This window comes from Artemia sp. Qi Xiang Cuo, chromosome 16, assembly GCF_049724085.1.
Source record: "Artemia sp. Qi Xiang Cuo chromosome 16, ASM4972408v1, whole genome shotgun sequence".
Classification (NCBI taxonomy): Eukaryota; Metazoa; Arthropoda; class Branchiopoda; order Anostraca; family Artemiidae; genus Artemia; species Artemia sp. Qi Xiang Cuo.
The window spans coordinates 17,396,161-17,411,073 of record NC_142809.1 but is presented as its reverse complement, the minus strand read 5'-3'; positions in this window follow the sequence as shown (position 1 = coordinate 17,411,073).

Here is a 14,913-nt window from a genome sequence, read left to right as displayed (position 1 = left end):
ATATATATTGAGTTTTGTGTATGTTATTAAAAATGTTTGAAAAATTTTTATAAAATTTATAAAATTATATAAATGAATAAAAATATCTAAAACACAAAATAACTAGGTCTATTATTGAATAAAATCAATAACTAAACAAAAGAATATCGCGACTTATAATAATATATATCATTTTAATGACTATTTCTTTTTACTCTGTAACAGTGTCCATACAGGCACTCTACGTTTACCGGTTTCCTCTTACCCCCTCCCCCCTCTAGGGGTACCATCTCCGGGAGAGGTTGTGGATGCTATTGCGAGCGGCAGAGCCGATTATGATTATTATGAGGTAAGGTAGAAACTAGTGGAAATGTTCCTCCGAATCCTCCCAGGTTGTTATGGTGGGTGGTGGGCAGGGGGGGGGGGCCCCGGCCCCCCCTCGCACTGAAAGTTGTGAGGATTTAGTGCGTACACAGACGATTTGGTTTACCCAGACTGTTATTCCCCTAACTACACATCTAGACTGCCCCCCCCTAGAACCTCTGATTAATCATCAAAGTTCGCCGTAATAGCATCATCATCATCTGCTATTAGAAATCTTACGTTTAACTTATAAATACATATGTTCGTTTATTATTCAATATTAAAAAAATTAATTTTATTTATGTTAATTTTATATTAAAATATAAAAATATATCTTAAAATTAATAATTTTAGTTAATACCAAATGTTCCTATAAAAAATACATACAAAAAGTTAATTATAAATAATATTTTTAACAAAAATCATTATTAGATTATTTTTAGGTTAATTGAACATATACTTTATACATTGTTTTCAATTAAATCTAAAAAAAATATCGTGTTATTTATCTTGTCTAAGATTGTCTAATACTTTATTTTATATTCAAATATATGTACTATTTATTAACATATATTACGATAAGTTCCTCGGTGATTTATGGGATTTTATTACAATTAATCTATTGACGTTGTGTGGATTAGCACTAATATTCTTTACTTGTATTAGTGCTTATATAATATATTTATATTCTGTGTCATGTAATATGAATAATCATACCTTAGTTTTAAATTTTCAAATTGTGATTTAAAGGAGGTTATGTTATGTTATTAAATAATATATTAGAGACTCTGTTGTTATCTTTTAAATGTATTATGAGTGTTTTTTTATATGATTATTTAAAATGCTGTTAAGTCAAAAAATTCTTTTATATGGTGTAGTTATATTTTAGTAAATATTTAAAAATTATATTGCTATTTTAGATTTTTTTAAGTTTTTTTTTCAATTGAAATTTTTTTATTTTTATAAAGTTTTTTTTTATATGTCATGGGTTTTCGGATGGTAGTGGGTATTTTATTTTTAACTTTCTCATTTTTTTTTATGTATTTATTTAATTAATGTTAAACAATTAATTTATATTCTATTTTTTATAAATTTTTTTTATTTATTTAAATTAAAAAAATTTTTTTATTAGTTATTTTTAAGAGATGAGTACTTTATTCTAAGTAATCTAAAAGTATTTTTATTTTTAACTATTTATCTATATGATATATAATAAAATATACAAAACTATTTATTTTTTATTATTTATGATTAGAAGTGATGAATAATCTAACTTAAAATACACTTACTTAAAATAATAAATAATGATATATTTTTAACATTAAAAAACAATAATTATAATAAACAATTTTTATAACTTATAACAAAATTTTTGGAACGAATACTTTTTTTTAATTAAATATTGTCTTAGAGGTTTTAAACTATTTTTTAAATAATTATCAGCAACAAAACAGTAACTATTTTAAGCTAATCGTCATAAGTGATTTTATTTTTAACAAGGCTTATTAAAATTTATATAAACATGTTTGTTATGTGTTCATGTTTAGTTTTTTTTTTTGTAGTTTACATTTTGTAATGTTTCCATATATTTTTTAATAACTAATCTAATTGCATAAATTTTACACTCTAATAGTAAACTAAAAATAAATGAAATGTGTAAAAAAAAATTTTTTTAAAAAAAAACAGTAATAAAATTTGATTGTAAATAACAGACATTAAATCTAGTAAAGTGAACTGAATTTAAGTTACTATTAAAACAAGTTGATTGCTTCTTGCGTCCTTATTCTGTTTATATGGTGATATTCACGGTAATTTAATCTTTATTATAAAATTTATTAAGTTTATTTTTTTAAATAAAATGTTTGAATAATTTAATAGATTTAAAATGTAATCTATATAAATTTTTAATATTCGAATATTCGAAAGAAACTGTAAGCTGTTGAATCTTCTTCTATATACTTATCTTGTAGCAATAATAAGTCAATTCGTCATAACAAATCTGAGATTCTCTAAATTATAATATAACTCATATGTTCAATTTACTTAAATATAATTATTTTTTTACAATGTTTTATTTTTTATATGTTATAAATTAAAACACTAATTATCTTTAATCTATTATATATAAGTAATTTAATCTTTAAGAAAAGTTATGAAAATAATATAATTTAGAAAAAATTATTACTACAGTATAAATTAATTTTTAGAAATTTATTATTAAAAAAATTTTTAATATTTTACAAATTAATTATATTAATATTAATTCATATACAATTTTTAAACTGTTTTGGTGTTTTTTTCAAATAAAAAATTTTTTAAATTTAATAAACTTTAATATTATGAAAGTTATAACTTTAATTATTTTAAAAAAACTAAAAATTATTTAAATTAAGAAGTTTCATTAAAATATCCTAAACCAATTCTTTAAAAAATTTAATATATATATATATAACGTCACTCATGATAATTAAGAAGTTCAAACATGTGAAGAGATTTACTATCACTATTTAATATCAAAATTGTTTTACACAACCAGAGAACATTGTCACGGGACATACGAAAATCAAAATAATAGTGTGTAGTATGGGACGGAGGTCGATATCCAGAGTAATACTAATTCAAAAATATTTTTTTGTGCTGGAGGTTGGAACACTTCTCAACTCTCACATAAATATTTATCACACTCACGTCATCAAGGGTTAAAAGGTATATATTTATTCCTATCATCTGGAGCACAGGCATAATCACAACATACAAACTAACCGTCCTATCAGTGTCCCCGACACGGTGCACGTCCAGGAGATCATCGAGTTCCATACATGCTAACATATTTTTTTGTTTCCACATGATCTTTTAAGCCTTACTACGTTGGGACACAAAGAAGCAGCAAGATTTACCTCCGAGTCAACAAATTCATAGACCTTATAAATATAACCGTAAATTAAAATTTGTATGTTATTTTATTTACATGTATCCAAAGAATTTCGTTTAATTTTGTATAACCCTAAACACATAGTCAACATTAAAATTTGAAAAAATTTTTTATTTGAAACAACCGATACTAGAATGCCAGTGTCTGTGCCATGCGAATGACAAAACATAACACTCTTTAAAGGACTACAATTAGATATTGACTCATCAAACATGTCATTGAGTGTATAGAAAATAGCTGATATCACTTAATCAGAGACTTCTGTACATGAAGACAAGTTCTAGTATTTAAGTGTTGAGACTTAAGAACCCAAGCAAGATAGTCTTTAATACCTTAATTTTTGTTCTGTTATTTTAAGTAATTATCAATTCTTAAGGCCAGACCGTTATTCTTTCAAGTTTTTAGTCGTACTCTTCAATCACCAGTAGAGTTCCTGACAATTCAAATAATAATAAAAAAAAAATTAATAATTGATTCCTATAGACAAATCAAAATTCTGTACATATCATATTGAGACATTTTATTAAAAAAATGTATTTACTTATCCTACTTATATTAAAAAAAAATAATTAGATTAATAAAGTAGTTTAATAATTGTTTTAAACTATTAAATTATAAATAACTCGTTGATTAATTAACAAGATTAGAAACATATTTTATTTTTAAACTGTTTGTATAAAATTAAATGATTGGAGTAGACCCGTAGACCCTTAGATACTTAACAGTAAATTAAATCACTTTTTTTTGTTCTTTTATTTTTTCTCATTTAATTAAAAATTTTGTTTTAAATACATCTACAAATATTTATAGCCATCCAAAACACAAGAAAGTATATCAAATAAAAAACAATATAAAAAGCCAAATTTTGTTATATATATATATATTTTTTTTTAAAACTATTAAATAAAAAATTAATCTATTTTTTATTTACAACTACAACAAAAAAAAAGAAACCAATTTTATAATAAATTAATTACAATTTAAGTTTTTTTTTTAATAAATTTTTTAATTATTAAATAATAATATATTCTATTTTAATATTAGAATAGATTATAGATAAAAATTAAAAAAATAATCGTTCCAGAAAATATAGTACCGTATGATATTCATCAACAGATAAAGAATCAGAATTTTAACATTAGACATTTGGAAAGAAAAAAATAAGTCAAATATATAAAATTATAATATATTTCTATAATATGTTATAATATATATGATATATAAATATATAAAAATATAAACTATGATATATAAATATATGAAATTATAATATATTTCTATTAAAAACACGTAGAATTTGATCTATATTGTAAAACATATATATATATAAATAAAAATTTAAAATATAAAAAATAAAAAATATAAAACATTCAAGAGCCTTATAAAAAAATATTAAAGACACATAGATCACTTGTAATCTAAAAAGCAGATATTTTTATATAATAAAAAATTGAGTCAAGATTAAAAAATGAGTCCAGCATTTATCCCGGGTCCCACTGAACTACGACGGTATTAAATCTGCCCGTCTAGGTAGATTGAGTTTTCGTAATTTATAGTGGGTTTTCAATTTTTAATAAAACTATAAGACTAAAATTTAATTTTTTAATATTATTACATGTCAATTAAATTTATATAAAATTTAAAAAAAACATTTATTAAAAAAATAAATAACTTATTTCATAACGTTAATTTTGTTTATTAAAACAATTAAATTTATCTATATCAACTAGAGGTAATAATAAACCCAACCATGATTATCTGCAAATATATCTTTTTATTTACTAATTTATCTCTGTCATTTAAAACCAACCTCCAAGATCACTAATATTCATTATGTTACACCATTCAAAAAAATATATATCAAAATTATACGATACCTCTGGATCACTTAAGATAGATACAGAATTAATTCTCGTAACTCACAAGACTGTTCTATTTAGTTTTTTAATTTTATCTTTTTAGTATTTCTATTTTTAACATATTAATACAAATTTATAGTTGGTAATTTGATGGATAACCCGGTATCTATGCTATTCAATTAGTTATCATTTTGTTTATTTTCGTGTATTGATATTTTGTATATGTATGTAATGTTTATTAATTACGTTTAGCGAGTATGTTAAGTTCAATATTCAAATCATACAAAAAATAACATAAAATCAATAAAAGTAAAAATTAATATATTTAAAAAAAAGAGAAATCTTTCTTCAGTAGTTGTTGAAATGTGCTGAAGTAATGACTCTGTGAATTTTTAAATATTTTATTGTTATTTTTAGAGATATTCTCTTCTAATGAGTCTTAATTTATTTTCATATATATTGTATGAAAAGGAAATGATACGTATACGAAATATTATTTTAATGTTTAAAAAAATTTAACTGTCTTAGATGTACTAACGGTTATTTCTAGCTTTGTTGTTTTTTATGATTTCATTGATGTGTTGTATTTGTTTTTTTCAAATCATTGTCAACCTTGTGTATTGAATTGTATTATAAAAATTAATGTTTAATGTCTGTTCAAAAGATATCTAATTTATTATCTCAAAATATCAACTATTTAAAATAAAAAATAAAAAAAATAAAATTAAATAAATATGAAAAATGTTCAGCTTCAGAAACAAATTAATAGTGATTATTTTAATCTTTTAATATTAAAAATTAAAAAATTAAATAAAAAATTAATTAAAAAATATAATTTAATATATTAAAAAAAATATTATTACAATAATATATAAATATAAAAAAAAAAACTGAAAAAAGAAAAAAAAACATAAATGAGACCATTGATAAAATTAATAATAAAATTAAAGATATCCTGAGAGAAGCAAGTGTAATGGTATGTACAAAATCTTTTTTAAACATCTACAAATCAAGACTTTCTTTTGAAGAGTCACTTAGAACCTATTAATTATTCTTCTTCATCTTTTTCTTTTTCTTCATATGATTGAGTAAATAAATACGTTTATGAGGATCTTTAATACTTCTCCATATTGATTATATTTTAATCATATTTTTGAATATTAATATCTTAAAAATAAATATAAGATATGACCTAAGTAATTTAATAAACAATTTTAAAATAACTTACCTTAATCAAGTGAATAATATATTAGTATAATTGTGATATCTAGTATACACTTCTATTCAGAGGGTAGTCACCAATGATTTGCTTTTTTATTATTTTATCTGTGAAAGGAAAACTAAATAACAGAACGACTTGATTTTTTTTTTGGAGAACGAAAAAAAAAAAAAATTAAATTTAATTAGAATATTTTATTCAAAACAAAAAATTTATAGTGTCAGTATCTGGGTGGGTAGTAGTTTTATTTTTATTAGTAGAAATAAAGCAGTGCTTGCTCTGTCCCCAAATGTTTTTGTCGGTCACCAAAAATATCAGCGTCAACCCTGCCAAAAATTTGGTTAACCGACTCACCACACTTCACGCACTCACGGTGACACACATAGCAAGTTATCAACCGTGACAGTACCTTCACAAAATGACTGTTCATACACTACGACTACACGCATCTCGTGTTCATTAATTTTATTCTCATGGGTTACTGTTAATAAACAAAAGACAGATTTAATTTTAAATAAAACAGAGTTATATATAAAAAGTTAGTAACCTTTTTACAAAAATATTATCTAATTTATGATATGTTTTTAATTAATTTAGAATTCAGGTCCACACTCTCTAGTTCTTAAATCAGTATTATTCAAAATATTTTTTTTATAGTGTAATATAATTATATAAAGAAGTAAATAAGCGCCCGATTACCAATTCATTTTTTTTTTTAAATGTAAAGACTAAAGTTTTTTTAAAACGAGTATTTTTTATTTTTCAGATTTTTTTTTTTTTTTTGCTATTTTTATTAACTATTTACTTTTTTTGATTAAATACATTTTGTTCATACTTTAATACAAAAACAAATAAATAATTTCAAAATTTTAACCCCCCCCCCCAAAAAAAAACAAACACCACCCAGAAAAAATTTTTAAACATAAATGAACTATCAACCGCTATTTCACATTGGTTGTACAAAAATTGTTTAAAGTCATGTTTAAAAAAATATTTTGAATAAAAGAATGGTGATTTTTGTACATATAGGGGGGGTAGGGCTCTTTAATATTAAATTTTTAGGAAAAAAAATTATTCACATTTTACGAATGGAGTAAAACAATTTTAATTTTGTTTTATTTTAATTTTTAGAATTTCGCCCCTTTTCAAACCGTTACGTTTACCAACTGTAACATGGTTTTTCTAACCAGGGCCCCCCCCAGTTGGACTTTTTCAGGTGCTTGGGTATGGTGCGATGTCTAAAAGGCTATGGGCCTAAGCTGTATTGGTTGAGTGCTCCCTTTTAATTATTTGATTTTTATATTATTTAATTAAAGTTATACTATATTAATGATTTGTAATAGTTCTTTATTAATATATTTATATTTTACAATGGTTTTTTTATTTATTTTTACAAATGTCATAAGTAAATCTATTAATTTTCTATTAAATATTTTTTTTTTTAATGTAGGTTTTTTTTTTTTTTTTAAAATATATTGAAATATTTAAGTATCAAGTACAATTTTTTTATAACTATATATTTGTATTTATAATATATATTTTTTATAAAGATTTTGTATTTATTGATAAAATTTAAATTATTATATATATAAATTTATGTAGTGACATCATGGATCACATACAGTTAATTTTTTTTTAATTTAAAGCCGAGACGTCATCCTATCAATGTGGTATCCAGAGGAAGTTTGTAGTTAGCTTTAATATTTATATTATAATAGATTGATTTTTTTTGAATGAAGTTTTGAAAATAAAATAATAATTTTTTTATATTGACTTCATAGAACTGATAATATATCTAAGTTCGCCAGAGGGGGGGGCATAGGGAATTAGGATATTTAAGTTATATTAAAAGTATTATTGTTTATTTAACGAATTGATTAAAAAAAGTTTAATATTTGTCAACACTAAAAAAGATGTTCATGATTTATACTTGATAAAGCACGTGAATGGTTTTTTCGTCAAAAGGGACAGTGAGATATGCGTCCAACCCGTTTTTTTTTCTTATTGTTTACACGGGTTTAATTTGAAAACATTAAGTAAGATTTAACAGGCAGATTAAAACTACCAAGAATTGGTGAGACGAAAGCGATACCGACATCTCCGCCTAACGTTGCGCTCGAGTGACAATAGCGCCCTTGGTCCACTGCCCCAGTCATAGGCAGCGCGCTAGCGCTGCCTCAGTAAAGAACGATGTGGGCACAATGTGTTGTTTTTTGGTTCTTTATCCCCGGGCACTTCGTATCAAAGGAGTTGTCGTATAAACTTCGTAAAGGGCTCATTCTAATTTACTTTGGTGTGGCTAGGGCCTATTGTAATATAAAAAATTTAATTGAGGTACACTGCCCCCCCCCCACGCCTCTCCGTCCGCCCACCCCCTACCCTCCCAATGTTTATATATACAATTTGTTACGCTTATTTTAATATTTATAATAGTTTAATAATATAAACAAAATATTGAATAATAACATTTTTTATTTTTTAATAAAAAATTAACCCCAGAACAAACAGAACGTGCAACAAATAACTGAGACAAACTTCAAACGCTAAGAAACTAGGATTAATATAACTGACATGATGCCCCCGATGCCTATTAAAAACCACAACATAATTTTGACTTTACTGAAAATAGTCCTTATTTTGTGTTATTTCTTTGTTTGTTAGAATATAAAAAAAAACAAATAAATATTATTAAGAAGTAATCATCATATATTCAAACTTATATTAAAAATGATATACATAAGTAGTATCCAACATTAAAAATAGTCCATTGACTTCAGTCACGATACTTTTTTTCATCTCTCACTGCAGGAGACAGTCCATAGTGATAACAAAACTAAAATTTGCATAAAAACTCTATCGGACGTCGGGTTTGATTATCACTTAAGACGAAAATTATTTATAATTATCTGAAAATGTGGTTAGTTAATATTTTCAGATATTTTAAACTCACGAAACAACATTAAATATTATTATAACAATTTAATTTAAAAAATAAAAAATTATAATGATATAAATATTATAGTAGTATTTTTTTATATTGTAAAAGAATTTTCGTAGTGATATTTTTCACTAATTTTTTTTTATTTTAGTGAAACAGATTTTTTTTAATTTTTTTCATTTTTTTTGTATATAGAATTCTATATATAAATAAAAATCTTAATTACAACTAATGTACATTGATCAAAGAGATGAAAAAACTTTTAAATTTCATATTATTTTTTTCAAAACTTACAAATATAAAGAAAAATTATATTTGTACATAAGTTACATTCATACAATAGATATAAATATTTTTAATTTAATTTAATTTGTATAAAAACTGTCAAATATTAATAATTATATTATAAAACAATTTTTATTATTTCTTAAATAAAAAAGTTATTATTAAAAATTACAAAACTAATGTATACAAACAATAAATAGTTATAAAATATTAAAAAAAATTTTCTAAATAAAAAAAAACAAGTTATTCAAAATATTAAAAGTCTAACAACCTCACAAAGATATATAATATTCTACACAATTTAAAAAGTATTATAAAAATATATTTTAATGAAAATAAATATTTCTTAAAAAATAAAATAAGTTAAAGAAAATCCAAAATATTTATTAAAAAAAAAAAATAATTATTAAAAAATATAAAAAATATTTTAAACGAATCCAAAATAGTTCTATAATAATAAAAAATATTTGCTACAAAATATAAAATTCTTTTCAAAAATAGCAAAAATTATAAAAAAATATAAATCAGTTATTGATTAATACAAAAAGTTCATAAAAATACTGACATAGTTATTAAAAAATATAAAAATACTATAGACAACTCAAAAATAGTTATAACAGAATAAAAAGTAGTTCATTCAAAATACAAATTAATTGTTAAAAAACCAAAAGATTTCGAACAATATTAAAAATAGTTCTTACAGAATATAAGATTTCAAACCAACTCAAAATCAGTTATTAACAAAAATAAATAATTATTAAAAAATACAAAAGTTTTAAGAAATACAAAATATTTATTACAAAAAAAAAAATATTATTATTAAATACAAAAAAAAGTTAAACAAATCAAAATTATCTCTAACATACTATAAAAGAATTTTTTCAATATAAAAAATACGTTATTCAATAAAATAAATATCTAACAACATCAAAAATATTTATTATATAATACAAAAAATTAAAAATTAGTCCGAAAATAATTATTAAAAAGAATAAAAAAGTCTTTAAAAATAAAAAAATTTTTAATAAAATATAAAATATTTAATAAAAAAAAAATATATTAATAAAAATATAAAAAATAAATTAAACAACTCAAAAATAGTTTTACCATAGTTAAATAGAGATTCTTAAAAATATTAAATAATTTTCACAAATAAATAAAAGAATAACTAAACATAAACAATTTATTAAATACTAAAAAATTTTCAATAAAATTTAGAAAATATTTCTTAAAAAACAAACTCATTATTAATAAATACAAAAATATTTTAGACACATCAAAAATAGTACTAACAGAATAAAAATATTTTTTTAACAAATTTAAATTATATTTAAAAAAAAAAAATATGTATTAAAAAATAAAAAATAGTTCTTAAATAATATAAAAATTTAAAACAAAATAAAAATTTTTATTAATAAAAAAAAATAATACTTAAAAAATGTAAAAAGTTAAAATAAATAAAAAAGAGATATTAAAATACAAAAATTATTATTATTAAATAAAATAAAAATTTAAACAAATCAAAATTATTTATAAAATAAGAAAAACATAATTTTTTTAAAATAAAATATACTTTATTGTATTTTAAGACAAAATTAAATAAACTAAATTTCTAAAAACATCAAATATAGTTATTACATAATAAACAAAAAAAAAAAATAGTAAAAAAATAAGTAATACAAAAGAATAAACAATTCTTTAATTATACAAATATTTGTAATAAAATCAAACTTATATATTAAACTACAAAATCTAATCTTAAAAATATAAAAAATAAATTACACAAGTACAAACTAGTTCTAACAGAGTTAAGAATATCTTCTGCAAAATATGAAATACGCGTCATAAAGCAAGTAAATTCTAAAAGCACCGAAAGTAGTTCTTACAGTATACAAAAAGTTCAAACAAAATCAGAATAGAGTTATTAAAAAACAAAAATTATTCTTACTAAATGAAAAAATATATTATAAATATAAGAATTAGTACTAACATACTAAAAAATAGTTTTTTAACAATTATAAATAATTTTTAAAAAACAAAAAGATTTATAAAAAAATAAAAAATAGTTATAAAAGAATATAAAAAGTTCAAACAAAATATAAATTGTTATTCATAAAAATAAATAATTCTTAAAAAATATAAAAAGTTGTAATAAATAAAAATTATTTATTACAAAAAAATAAATTATTATTAAAAAATAAAAAATATTTAACAAAAATCCAAAATAGTTCTAACATAATAAAAATACTTGTAGAAAAGTACAATATACGTGCTTCAAAACATCAAATTTCTAACAACATCCCAAATAGTTCATATATCATACACAAATTCAAAAATATAAAAAAAATAATAATTAAAAATAATAAACAATTATTTAAAAAAACTTAAAATTTTTAATAAAAACAACAATATTTATTAAACAAATAAAAGTATTAAAATTTCTAGAACAATAAAAAATACCTACTGCAAAATATGATACACTTGTCACAAAACACTAAGACTATAACGACATCGAAAATAATTCGTACATAATACAAAATTCAAAACTTGTTTTTAAAAAACAACAATTATTCTTAATAAATACAAAAACACTTTAGACAAATCCTAAATAGCATTAAGAGAATAGAAGTTTTTGGCGTTAAAATAAGAAACAATTGTTACAAAATACAAAAAATTATTCCAACCATAAAATTATTTCTAAAATAAAACATTAATTAAAAAATAAATAACATAAATTTATACAATAATAAAAAAAAGAGCTACTTAAAAAAAAACACACCTAGTTTATTAACAACAATAAATTTTGTTTTTTGACACAACACCAAAAGTCTAAAAAAATCAATATCTTTCTTAAAGAATAAAAAATACTTGGTTCAAAATACCAAATACTTGCTTCAAGACACTAAATTTCTAACAACATCCTAAATAGTTATTATAGTATTCAAAAAATCAATCTTATTCAAAAAATAATTCTTACACATCATAAAAAATTATTGAAAAATACAAACATTTTTAATAAAGTCTAAAAGATTTATTAAACAACAAAAACTATTCTTGAAAATAGAAAAAATCATTTACAAACCTCAAAAATTCGTATATAAGACATAAAAATATATTATTAACAATATGACATAATTTTAAAACATTACTAAAATTCTAACAACACATACATTAGTTATTACATACTACCAAAAGTTCAAACAACCTCAAAAAATATTTAATAAAAAAAAAAAATAATTCTTAATAAATAAAAAAATTGATTAGACAATCAAACACTAGTACTAACAGACAAAAAAATATTTTTTTAAAAATTATAAATAATATTTACAAAAAAACATTATTTATGACGAAATAAAAAATATATATTAAATAATATAAAAAGTTAAAAATAAATCTAAATTGTTATTAATAAACATAAATAATTCTTAAAAAATATAAAAATTTATAAAAAATAAAAAATATTTATTCAAAAACAAAAATTAATCGTATTAAATACAAAAAATAATTTACACAAATCAACTTTATTTCTAAAATAATAAAAAATACTATGTACAAACTCACAAATACTATATCAAAGATACAAAATTTCTAACACCGTCACAGACCAGTGTGTCTCAAAACAATTTACACATACTAATAATAACGAGAAATTATTTATTTATTAAATTACAGTGAAATGACAGAGAATCGACTATATAATACTAAAGTGATTAAGGACTTATGTTCGCATATGTTCGAATTGAGTGCCCGGAGTGTCAAGACAACGCGGATAAAGCGCACCCAGGTATTCTCAAACATCACTAAACATGTCATTATGACTATTGCGATATTTTCTTTCAATGTCCATTTTCAAAGCTTCAGTTGTTCTTGGTTTGGTGCGATAAACGTCATCTTTGAGATATCCTAACAGACAGAAGTCCAAGGGCGTGAGGTCCACCATCTTGCTGAAAGTAAATTTCTCCGTCAACACCAGACATCTCAGGACTTTGTGGACCAACAAACTCTTGATGCAAGATCAGGTAGCTATCATCAGTAACCGCTCCATTAATAAAAAATGGCCCTATGAGGCCCAGTGCAGATATCCCACACCACACTGGTACTCCTGGCACGTTGACATGGCGTTTAAGTGTTACATGAGGATTTGCAGGAGCCCAGTACTTGCAATTATGGCGATTAATGGTGCCCTTTAATTTACAGGTAGCCTCATCGCTCCAAACAATTTTGTGTGGAAACCCTGCACATTTTGCCAGGTACCATTCACAGAATTCAACTCGCTTTAAATATGGGACCATAATGAAACAGTTAAGAAATAAACATACTAATAAATACAGAATTTAATGCTGTATCCAGATATAACAATAATTTTTGTAAAGGTGCAGTTTAGTTCCCCCAGATAAAAACAACTTATTTCTAATTGTATATTATTCTCTCAATTAGGCTGTAAAATTGCACAGATACTGTCCATTAAAAGCAGATTGCAAACAACTCACATCTTACTGTACATCCCAGTCCTATTGGTAGGGCCTTTGTGCCCTATACTGCAGGGGGAACTAATCTGCATGTTTACCATAATTTCCTCTGGAAATTTTACCTCCTACATTCTATAAATCAAGCTTTTAGGGTAGACAAAGGGATTTGAGGGTGGGCTGCAGCATTATAGATAGGTTTGTCCAGACCTCAAAAACCTAAGTGAGCTGAAAACTAAACCAAGATTAGATTTTTTAAATTCCAGACTAGTCTATGGAATTTCCAAAATTTTCTAAACTTCTAAAATAAATTTACAGATGAAACGATTTTATATTCAGATAGAGGATTGAATTCCTAATTGAATTGTATGTTTGTTTCTTAACTTCTGTCTAGCAGTATTTTGGGCTCTAAAACAGTAGCAAATTTAAAGGAAGTCATAAAACCTCAAAAAGCTTAAATCGAAATAAATTCAAATAAATTGCTTCCAAATAAAATAGATGGTCTCATTTGAGAGTTTCTTTTTTTGAGGACATGCTTTGCCTTTCCCATAGAACCAGTTGCTTTATTTAAAGCATTCAGACTTTCCTTGAATAATGTTATAAACTTATTGTGGCTGACATATTTAGAAAGAAATATCTGGGAGATATTGTAATTTGTAAATTTATACAGTCTCCCATCTGCACTCAACTTCTTAAAGAGGAAAAATATACACAAGGTCTCACCAAAGGATAGGCATACAAATTAGAGAATTGACTACTTCATTAAAACTTCATGTCTCCTTTGGTTTCCAGTCAAACAGGCTTAAAGACAAAAGATAACCCCATGGTTAAGAGACAAAATTTGGCAAGTCCAGCTGAAATAACTGTAGTTC